This window comes from Hylobates moloch, unplaced genomic scaffold (genome assembly GCF_009828535.3).
Source record: "Hylobates moloch isolate HMO894 unplaced genomic scaffold, HMol_V3 SCAFFOLD_5, whole genome shotgun sequence".
NCBI classification, from domain to species: domain Eukaryota; kingdom Metazoa; phylum Chordata; class Mammalia; order Primates; family Hylobatidae; genus Hylobates; species Hylobates moloch.
The window spans coordinates 150,066,749-150,078,308 of record NW_026652280.1 but is presented as its reverse complement, the minus strand read 5'-3'; the positions used below and the strand labels follow the sequence as shown (position 1 = coordinate 150,078,308).

Genomic DNA, 11,560 nt, shown 5'->3' with positions numbered 1-11,560 from the left:
GAGGCAAATGCTGAGTTGTAACCAACTCAGCTGTTTCTGCACCTCCCGTCCATTTTCTGTAGGTCACTTTCCTTTTTCCATCCATTCATCTTCTTCCTCCATGTGGCTATGCTGGAGTCTCTGAGCCTACTCTAGGTTGGGAGACTGACTGATTCACGAATTGTTCTTTCTCAATTAAACTCTTTTAAATTTAACTTGGCTAGGGCCGGGCGCGGTGGCTCACACTTGTAATCCCAGCACTTTGGGAGGCCGAGGCAGGCAGATCACGAGGTCAGGAGATCAAGACCACGGTGAAACCCCGGTCTCTACTAAAAATACAAAATATTAGCCGGGCGTGGTGGTGGGCGCCTGTAGTCCCAGCTACTCGGAGAGGCTGAGGCAGGATAATGGCGTGAACCCGGGAGGCGGAGCTTGCAGTGAGCTGAGATTGCGCCACTGCACTCCAGCCTGGGCGACAGAGCGAGACTCTGTCTCAAAAAAAAAATAAATAAATAAAAATTAATTTAACTTGGCTAAATTTTTTTTAAAAAAAGAATGAGGGTAAAAAAGGTCAATAACATATTAGTATTACTATTTTTAGATGCTGACCTCACAGACTCCCTGAAAGGATCTCCATGACATCTATGGTTCCTTAGACTGCACTTTGAGAACTATCGATGTACAGGGAAAAATGCTCTTGGTAGTAAGATTACAACTCTATATAAAAGAGATAAAAGCATCAGTCCCATGAATTAGAATGTTAAAACCATTGTAAAATGTCTTTATCACTTGTAATCACCAATGCTCTATAGAAAATCAGACCACAATTTAAAGATTGTTTTACATTAGGGGTCCATAACCTTTTAATTCCAAAAACACTAAGGGGTAAGCATGAAACAGCAAAGATTCTGACATAGGAGAACCAAGCCAAGGAAAAAAAAAAAAAAAGAGGCTGGGCAAGGTGGCTCGTGCCTGTAATCCCAGGACTTTGGGAGGCCAGGAGTTCAAGACCAGCCTGGCCAACGTGATGAAACCCTGTCTCTACTAAAAATACAAAGATTAGCCAGGCATGATGGTGCATGTAATCCCAGCTACTGAGGAGGCTGAGGCAGGAGAATCGCTTGAACCTTGGAAGAGGAGGTTGCGGTGAGCCGAGATAGCACCACAGCACTCCAGCCTGGGTGACAGTCTAAGACTCTGTCCCAAAAAAAAAAAAAAATTAATAAAAGAAACAGAAACAGACTTATAGACCAACGATAAAGAGGTGACAAAAGAGAAAGAGAAGAACTTCTGTTGCGGGAGTGGGAGACTAATGATAAAAATTGCCTTTGGATGGCTCAGTGGTTCTCATGTTCATTAGCCATTCTGATCTAATGCAGCTTTGCTCAGGCAGCCTGGTTCTGAGTGTGCCCTAAGGCCTTCCCCACAGAGGGGGGCCCAAGGAGGAGACATCATACATCTGAAGCCATATGTTGGTCTAACATGACTCCATAGGTTGCAAAAATAATCTCTGCCTAAGCTTTTCCATCTCCAACGCCAACACTTCATTTCTCCAAGTGAAATTCTGGCTTTAATACTATATGTGTCATAAAATCCACCGCAGGTGAGTGTGACTGAATATAAAATAACCCAGTGCCTCTTTTGCCTGGATCAGAAATCCAGGGAGTATTCTCAGACAACCCCATGAGTGAGGGAAAAGGGAGAAACGTTATCCTCTCCAAACTAAGCATCAAGCAAAACTCAGCTTGTCTTTCCAGAAAACACAATAGTTCGGTACATGACATTCAACATCAAAACTCTACCAACACTCAACTTTTGCCAAAAGGAGCCACAGGAATCCACAACATCCTTGCATGGCCTTAAATATCAAAGTAACATGTAAGATATCAGAATACGTCTTAATGAGCCAGGCACAAGTTTCCAAAGAAGTTCTGCCGAGTTCTACTCAGTCTTATAGAACACAAGCCCAGTTGCTGCTAAAAGTAAGGCAGCTTGAAATTTCTGTGCTGGGTGAAAGGTGGCCAAAATGTCAGTGATCTGCTTATTCCCCTTGTGGGAATGGGACTTGGTACTCTGCTATGCATCTGACACCACTGAGAAAGGTTATTTGAGCCCAGTGGGGCTGGTAGCAAAAGTCTAAATGCTTACCTACCGGCTTACAACTAGAACATATGTACCCCACTGGATTGTCATAGTGCTCTGTAGAATGTACCTGTTTTTCTTTTTTTTTTAATCTCCAAAACTTCCTCTTTTTCTTTCTCTTTTTAAAAATGCAAATGAGAATGGCACTGGCGTCTCAGGGTTTTAAAGAGCAGAGAGTGCCTATTGTGCAGTGATGTGTGACCGAATCCAGCAAGGAGGTTAGAGACACATCGTCAAAAGCTAGGTGCAAATCCCTGGGCTTAAGAAGGCCATGACTTATTTACACCTTCTTATTTGCCACTGGTGTCATTTGAGTTTTTATGGGTTTTAATAAAGAGTAATATACATATATTGTTCTCTTTTGGAAAACAATCGTGTCTGAAATGTTCCTGAGATTCTTATAACAGTTATCACTTTGTTTTTGCAGTTCCAGTTTAGCACAGAATAAAATCTGGACTGTGTCAGTTTGTGAAGGTCTTATGTCTACTTGGTCATCAGGTAAAATTCCTTTCTGTGTTGTGAAAAGAGGCAGACTGAAGTCATTAGTCACTGCCAACGTTGTATCAGTTCTTGCTGGTTTACTCTCACAGCACTGGAGACATTAATAAAATGGGCTGCCAAGGCCCCTTGCAGGCAAACTTCTAAAGTAGGAAGCAATTCTCTTTGGTTGATTCCTTCTCAAAGGCAGTGGGTGTTGTAGCATCAGTGAAAAGAATTAAGATCATTGGCTTTACAATCAGAGAAATCTATGATTAGACTCCGTTTCTTCGGAATTGGTTCAACAAATATTTAGTAAGTGCCTACTAAGTTCTGGCCTCTTTTCCAGGCATTGAGATGCAATAGTGGGAAGAAAACAAACATGGGTGCCTGTCTGCTAGCTGAGGAGGCAGCCACTAGCATCCAGGTGACAGGCTCGAGGCTCAGCCTTATGCTGAGCAGTTGTTTACCTTTCAGCTGCAAACCTTCCTTTCTATACAGTACTCCATGGGACTGGGCTAGGACTCTTTCTGTTTTGCCCACTGGCTTCCTGTAAGGGTCTATGTATCAGTCTGTCTGCATGCTGCTGATAAAGAGATACCCAAGACTGGGCAATTTACAAAAGAAAGAGGTTTATTGGACTTACTGTTCCACATGGCTGGGGAGGCCTCACAGTCATGGCAGAAGGCAAGGAGGAGTAAGTCACATCTTATGTGGATGGCAGCAGGCAGAGAGCTTGTGCAGGGAAACTCCTGTTTTTAAAACCACCAGATCTTGTGAGACCCATTCACTGTCACAAGAACAGCATGGAAAAGACCCACCCCCATGATTCAATCATCTCCCACAACAGGTGGGAATTATGGGAGCTACAAGATGAAATTTGGGTGGGGACACAGAGCCAAACTACATCAGTCTGCAAATAGGGATGCTAGAGGGAGACTAGCATCTAGTGGGAGAAAGGACTTTCTTGATTTTTTGTTGTTCCTCTCAGCATCATACCAACAGTGACCTTGGCCTGACAGCAGCAGTTGGTTCCAGTCTCCAGCCTCTTGTGAAAACCTGAGAGCCAGCCTGTTGGTATGTTCTCAGAAGTAATGGCAACAGCTGGGTCATGCTCCCCTTCAGAGGTCTGAGCCCCAGCTCTTTCTCTGAACTTCTGGGCTGTGATTATTCCAACCTCTCCCCTGCACAGCAGCTGCTCCTGCTGTTGTGTATCAGAGTTACCCTGGCGATCCCTGTTGCCTATTCAGCCCTCCACCATCTGGAAAACCAAGTCCCTATAGTAGATTTTATGTTAAAATGCTTCATGTGGTTTTTTGTTTTCTTGACAGGATCCCGATATACTCATACCATACAAGCTTATCTTAAGATATTTGAGATTTGTAGCAAGTATGCTGGGGAATAGTCAACTGGTTGTGAAGCACATCATCTTGATACATTCACCGTTTTCAATAATGAAAAAAGAGCAAGAGAGTACATGTATGTAGTTACATATTTTGTATCATTTCAAAGAGGGGAAGGTAAAAATGTCCATGCTCACTTTCAACAGATCAACGTGACATTTTGTGAAAATGAAACGTATCAGAGGTAGCTTTTCTTACACATTTGTTTAGACCTATAAAATAAATAATTTCGTGATCTACCAAATCGTAACTGGATAATATAAACCCATATTCTTCCAGTTTTGTTTATTGGGAACAAAGCTTCTGCTCACGGTCATTCTTCAACCTCTTTTCTGCAAATTCATTTTATTTCTACCATCTCCTTATATGATATAGATTAATTTAACCTGAATATGTGTGGATTCTATTGTAAATAATGCATTTAACAACAATCAATAATGCACTCATATCCACTTTTAAGCCCTGCCCTTGCTACTTCTTGATGTTAATTTCTAAGTATAGAATACACTTTTCCCTAAATGCAATCTAGCATGTAATGCACTGGATTTTGGAGAGCCAACTTTATTTAAATAGGATCAGTGACTCCCTCTCAGATATGCAGTTCCAATTCAGTCAGATTCATAATTATACACTTAATAATCTTCTGCTATGAAATGAAAATAGTAATCTGTCTATCTGGCTAGCTATCTACCTGTTTAAATATCAAGCCTGTCTGTCTCTCTATTTACCATGCCCTTTTAAAGTTGCTTTAATATGCTCTAATAGATGGAAGTCTGGCAAAAAGATATAGGTCTTTGTTCACAGACAATAGGAAAAAACCTAAAATGCATAAGTTCAGTTTCACTTAATTTTAAAGATTCACAAACAAGGTGCCTTTAAGTGAAAGACTAGAATGAGTTTAATTAAGAATTAAATGTCCCTTGATGAGTCTTTGTACAGATTTTACAAGTTGCTATAGTTCCCAAGGACTAAAAAGTGAATCACTATAATGACTCAGTAACATACCATTTTATAAGTCAGATTTTCCAATTTCTTGTTAGTTTTTGATTGAAGAGGACTTCTTTAAATTGTCAGATGAAAGATCATGAAAAAATAATCATTGATGATAGATCACTGTGTGATTTTTGGCATCTAACTCAGGAGATAAAAAACTGGTAACTTAGAACTCTTCATTTCCATCAGATGATTACTCAGCACTTATATGGATTAAAAGATGGTAATAAGGATTGAACTGATGTTGAATCCTGTTTCATTTCAGCATTAAATAATATTCATCCAAGCTTACCTTAACTGAGAAAGAAATACACTGCATTCAGAAGTGGATTTCCAATAGCATTTTACTTTTTCTGTGCAATAATTACATTTCAAAATTTGAAACGTACTTATATTTATTTAATCAACCATGTACAACTAATAATTGTAACAATAACAGTACAGAAAAGTAATTTAATACTTACAGCTTCATGTTTACAAAATAAAAAACTTTTTTCTTATAATTTTCAGTTTCAAAATATATTTATAGCAGAGAAATATGATAGGGCTATCAATAAAATATTTCCAAGCATAACATCATATTACATTAGGGCAAAATTATGTGAAGGAGATGGAATGAAAAAACTTCATAAAGAGGCAAAATATTGGGTAAAATGTCCAGTCATCAAAGAGCATGGTCATTGATATTGTTTGCCTCTGTGTCTCCACCCAAATCTCATCTCGAACTGTAATCTCCACAGACAAGGGAGGAACCTAGTGGTGATTGGATCATGGGGGCAGATTTCTCCCCTTGCTGATCTTGTGATAGTGAGTGAGTTCTCACAAGATCTGGTTGTTTGATAAATGTCTGACGTTTCCACCTTCTCACTCTGTCTCTCTTGCCCCCTTGTAAAGAAGGTGCTTGCTTCTCCTTTGCCTTCCACCATGACTGTAAGTTTCCTGAGGCCTCGCCAGCCATGCAGAACTGTGAGTCAATTAAACATCTTTTATTTATAAAGTACCCAGTCACAGGTAGTATCTTTATAGCAGTGTGAAAACGGACCAATATAGTCATGTATCTTTTAAATAGATGATGATGTGTATAAAAACACTATGGCATTTAGATTTCATTGCATTTATTTAAAATTGTAATGAAACACTTGATATTGCTGGACACGGTGGCTTACGCCTGTAATCCCAGCACTTTGGGAGGCCGAGGTGGGCAGATCACGAGGTCAGGAGTTCAAGACCAACCTGATCAACATGGTGAAACCCCGCCTCTACTAAAAATACAAAAATTAGCCAGGTGTGTTGGCATGCGCCTGTAATTCCAGCTACTGAGGAGGCTGAGGCAGGAGAATCACCTGAACCTGGGAGGCAGAGGTTACAGTGAGCCGAGATCGTGCCACTGTGCTTCAGCCTCGGTGACAGAGCAAGACTCTGTCTCAAAAAAAAAGAAAGAAAGAAAGAATTGATATTTATAAGCATTTATAATATGCTGAAATTTTGTCTTTGCAACTACTTAAACTAATAGTGAAGTGTTTTAGGTAACAGCGTAAGGATATGTACAGGAGTATCTAGTCTTTCATACTTATTTTAGGGGACAGAAGTAAGAAAATTTGAAGACCTCTGGCATACAGAGACCAGCAAATAGCCAGTTTAGAATACATAATTCAAGGTTTCTTAATGGTGAATGCCGTCTCTGCATCAGTGAAGAGATTCCTCATTCAGCAACAGAGGATATTTTACAAGATTCTCTGGTGTTCTTGGACACAGGACACCATTTCTTAAAGATTGATCACTGCATAATAATAACAATTATAAAACTGCATTCAGCAGCTGGGCACAGTGGCTTATGTCCATAATCCCAGCACTTTGGGTGGCCGTGGTGGGAGAATCACTTGAGACCAGAAATTTGAGACTAGCCTGGGCCACAAAGCAAGATCCTATCTCTCTCAAAAGAAGAAAGAAAAACATTGCATTTAGTATTGTTCTTAAACCTACATTGAGGAAAAGGTTTTAGAACTAAAATATTGGGATTCCGTTTTTAATATCAGACACTAATTTTTTTCCTATGCACTGTAGTATCACATGGATTATCCTCTTAGTATACTATTTTAGTGTAAGTCATTTGTATGTCTCTTACAGTTTGCTTAGCACATAGAAGACAACTAATAAATGTTGATTTTAATTAAAATTAAATAAGATAAAGGCCATTCGGTCCTTTATCAGTTTTTTTTTTTTGTTGTTGTTGTTTTTTTTTGAGACAGGGTCTCGCTCTAATACCAAGCCTGAAGTACAGTGGTACAATCATGGCTCACTGCAGCCTCGACCTCCTAGGCTCAAGAGGTCCTCCCACCTTGGCCTCCCAAAGTGCTGGAATATCAGGTGTGAGTCACCATACCCAGCTTAGTCCTTTATGTTTTAAAAAAGTACAGCTTCAACTTCAATAAACAAATTTAACTTTATATAAGTAGACAGAACTGGTGCTTGATTCCATAACTACCACAGCTTAGATAACATCTCCAGCCCAGCCATATTTCACTGGCCAATGGGGAAACACTGGTTACCTGTCACTTTTAATTATATGCTAGGACAGAAAGGTCACAGACACTTATTTTTGAATAGGACGTTTCTAGTCTGCAGAGGTTATTAGTTGCCGAACCCTACAACTTACAAACTCCTGACTCTGTAGGTTCCTGCCTGAATCTGTTGCCTCTAGACATAACTACAGATTGTAAAAACCATGATTATTCTGGGCAGATATAAAGCTCTTTGCACTGCACACAACAGCAGTGGAAAAAAACAAAATTAATCTTGCAAATGTTATTGAAGTGTAAATGTCAACATATTCTCAATTGGGTATGAGCATTCACAAGCTTGTCTTCAGGCACCAGGGGTGCTCAGAGCACTTGAAAAGGAAAATCTCAACTTTGAAAGACAAAAGCAAGGATGCAAGCAGTTTCCTCATGTTCTCTGTTTGCAAATGTGCTTAGCATGGGCTCTGTCAAATCTTTGTTCACAAAACCCAATTTGAGTCATTCTATTTAAATAAGCCGTTAGTGTCCTCTCTCTTACTTTCTACGAAAAAGCGACTATATCATTGAAACTGCTGTTATGCAAGATTTTCTCCATTTCCTGCCTTCAGCCTCGCAAACTTTTGCCCTAAAATTGATTCCAAAAAGCAGCCAGGAAACATACCCATGGACAGGGTGTTCTGTGCCAATCCAGCTTTCCTGAAAAGCAAGCAGTCTCTTTGCTTCTGCAATTTCACATGATCATACCATAAATAGTCTGCGATCCTGCTAGTATGCTTTTCATTTACATTTCACAAGGTTGGCAAGGCCAGTCACAAAATAATTTCACCAACCAGGTGACATGTCAAGGTGTCTCTTAGTTGTATACCTAAAGTTAATTCTTTATTTTCTTAAAACAGCCAAGAAGGGATTCCAAAGATAGAAGAGGAGGCATCAACACCGTGAACATCATGGCTGAGTTATTTTGTGAGAAGGATAAACCTAAAGTAAAAACCTTGGATTTGCCTCTGTCCTTGAATATGCTATCTGGAAAGAGTTTTCTTAAAAGTATTGTCGTGAACACATCCATTTTCCCAGTATAGTTGAACGCAGGGTTTAATAAATAGAATGAATCTAGTTTTAGTTCCTGTACTGCTTGTGCTTTCAATAACCTCTATGTTTGAAAAACACATTTCAGTAGATGTGTTTGTTAGTGTTGACCTTGTAAGTTGATGAAGAAAGGGTAGTACTACCAACCCCGAGAGGATAAAGAGAATTCTATGTGTTTTACAAACATATATTTATTATTTTGAATTTATATATAGTCAAGGATGCAACTCCTCCCTCAATTTATATAAGCTCTTGTTGGTTTCTACAGGTATCCCTCCCTGTAAATATTTTATTAGCCGAGTCAGAGCATTCACATACATTCTCAGTAAGAATGGATTTTAAAGTCAGAAGTTCAGAACCATTAGCAAGTTTTCTTGCAATGCTGCAAAGTAATGGAAATCCTTAGACAGACTCAGCCAGTTTGGTCTTGTTTAGTGAGGGGATGCACTGAGTAACCCCATCTTCAGGTACCAGTTAAATAACAGTAGGATGTATTCCTGAGGGTCCCCATCGCAGTTGCACCCCGCCCCGTCAGGAGAATCAATCATGACCACAGCCCCTTGACACTCACTATCTTGGCTACATGGGGGCTCCAGCAGCAAACAGTTTAAAAGCTGCTCATCCACCATGATGAGTTTTGAGGTGCTTGGAGCTTCTCAGAAGAGAGATATATTATGGGCATTGATCGTTGCATCAGTGAAAAGGAGCACGTGGCTGCAGAGGTCGAAACAGTTAATAGTCTGCTCTGTTAAGAGGGGAAGGGATAATAAATTAGAGAGCACTTAATATTGGCACCACTGAAGGCAGTATGGGAATTGATAGGTCTGAGTGAGGGAAAATCTTGTGCCACCACTAACAAACCTCCTAAACCCTTAAGCTCCCTTCAGAGATTATTGCTTTCCTCTTAGGTCTTGCCTGAACCCTGGCTGCACCCCCAGTAGAAGTCCATCCCTCAGACCTGTTGAGTGGAGCTATTATTCTTCCAAGATGTGCACAGTACAGATGGAAAGTTGGGGTGAGTGTTTACTAGTGTTCTCAGGTGCTCACTGTCACTTCATATAGGCCTGCATTTACGCTGTGTAAAACTCATACTTTTGGGAGGTTGATCCCACTAAGCTATACCATGGTATACTTGGTACACCGTTGCTTATGGAGCCCTAATGTCATTCTATTCCATGGAAGTCTCTAGCTTTCACTATCACTCTCCATTCCAACTACTGCCATAATTGTAGGATATTTCAGGATCCTGGAGGACAGGGTGAGATTAGAAACCTCACAATTTCCCTGGACTTTCTTAATTTATTGCATTTCAATCACCTAGGATGAGACCTATGGGTTCTCCTTTACCTCTTCCTCTCTATATTAAGCCCTACCTAATTCTTGATTCTAGAATCTATCCCTACCACCATGCCCTAGTTCAGAATCTTGTGTCTCTCCACTTCCTGATATCTTCGTCTAATCTCTTTTCCGAGTAACCACCAATGTGATATGTTTTATTTAAACGTAGCCGTGTCAGCTGGGCATAGTGGCTCACGCCTGTAATCCCAGCACTTTGGGAAGCCAAGGTGGGCAGATCACTTGAGGTCAGAAGTTCAGGACCAGCCTGGCCAACATGGTGAAACCCCATATCTACTAAAAAATTACAAAAATTAGCTGGGCTTGGTTGTGCATGCCTATAGTCCTAGCTACTGAGGACTGAGGCTGAGGGGGGGAGAATTGCTTAAACCTGGGAGGCCGAGGCTGCAGTGAGCTGTGATTGCACCACTACACTCCAGCCTGAATAAATATAGCCATGTCAATTCTTTATTTAAATACTTTACTTGCATTTTCTATCAATTTTCTACCAGGTGGTATTCAGGATCCTTACCATGACATAGCTCCATGAGTTAACCCCATCAGCCGCTTCCCGCTTATCTTTCCAGTTCATCTTTCCATGCTCACCACTCTCTGTCTTAGACTTTGTGGACAGCAAGATTGAATGGCTTGTAGCTCCCTGTACATACCATTCTATGCCTTGCTTCCATGCTTTTACTCACACTATTCCCTGTACCTGGACTGCCCTTCCATTCTCCCCATTCTACCTTAACGTACCCCTTAGGACCTACTATGTGATATTCAGTGGGAAGGCTTCTCACACCCCGTGAGTTCAGTAATCTTCCTTCAAGCTCCCAAATTAATCTGGGCACCTTTCCAGCAGTGTACTCATTACTTTCTATCCACTCATCCATTGGAATTGTCTGCTTGTTTATCTTTCCTTATCTAGACTTAAACTATAAGTTCCTTGAAGTCTTAGAAGGTATCTTATTCAAATTCCTATTGTGACACTTGGCACAAAGTGGTTATAAGTGAAAAATAATGATAAAAACAGAGACAAAATAATGAGATCCCCCTAAGCACAAGGCACTTAATAGGCATTTACATGTCATATATCATTTAATCCTCACCACAGCTAGAAAAGCTATTTACTGTTATGCTCATTTACATCAAGGCATCTCAGATTCAGAGAGATGGAACACCTTGTCCAAGGTCACCTGGCCAGTGAATGTCAGAATTAGGATTTGAATCCCATTTATTTGACTTCACATCACACATTCTGTTTACCACAACCACATGTGAAGGTCATCCTGAAAGGATGCTCTGCTTTCTGAATCATAATGAGTTGGAGGGGAATGAAAGCTGCTGATAAAGTTAGCACATTAAGTGTCTAGCTGGTCACCACACTCCAGGGCAAGTGCAGTATTTCATCATTGCCTGCATTTCTACATCCTTCACCCATAACAGTCCTGTGGTCCTGGACATTCAAAGATATTTAATAGACTTACTGGAAAATGTAACTGACCCATAGAGCAAAGAATGGCATAAAGAACATGCCATTCAGATTTTGGTTACATAAGTAAATTGAAGACATTACAGAAAAGGAGCACCCATAGACACTGTTTTACTTAGAGTTTTTTTTCCCAG

The 11,560-nt window shown here is 40.3% G+C and overlaps 1 long non-coding RNA gene across 1 annotated transcript; it reads left to right on the top strand.

The window, feature by feature from the left end:
- The first annotated feature begins 607 nt into the window (after nt 1-607).
- On the top strand, nt 608-8,496 carry LOC116468397 (uncharacterized). Its single transcript, XR_004248046.2, has 3 exons — nt 608-682; nt 2,549-2,619; nt 8,410-8,496. It is a non-coding gene; the product is annotated as an uncharacterized LOC116468397 (long non-coding RNA).
- The last annotated feature ends 3,064 nt before the right edge of the window (nt 8,497-11,560 follow it).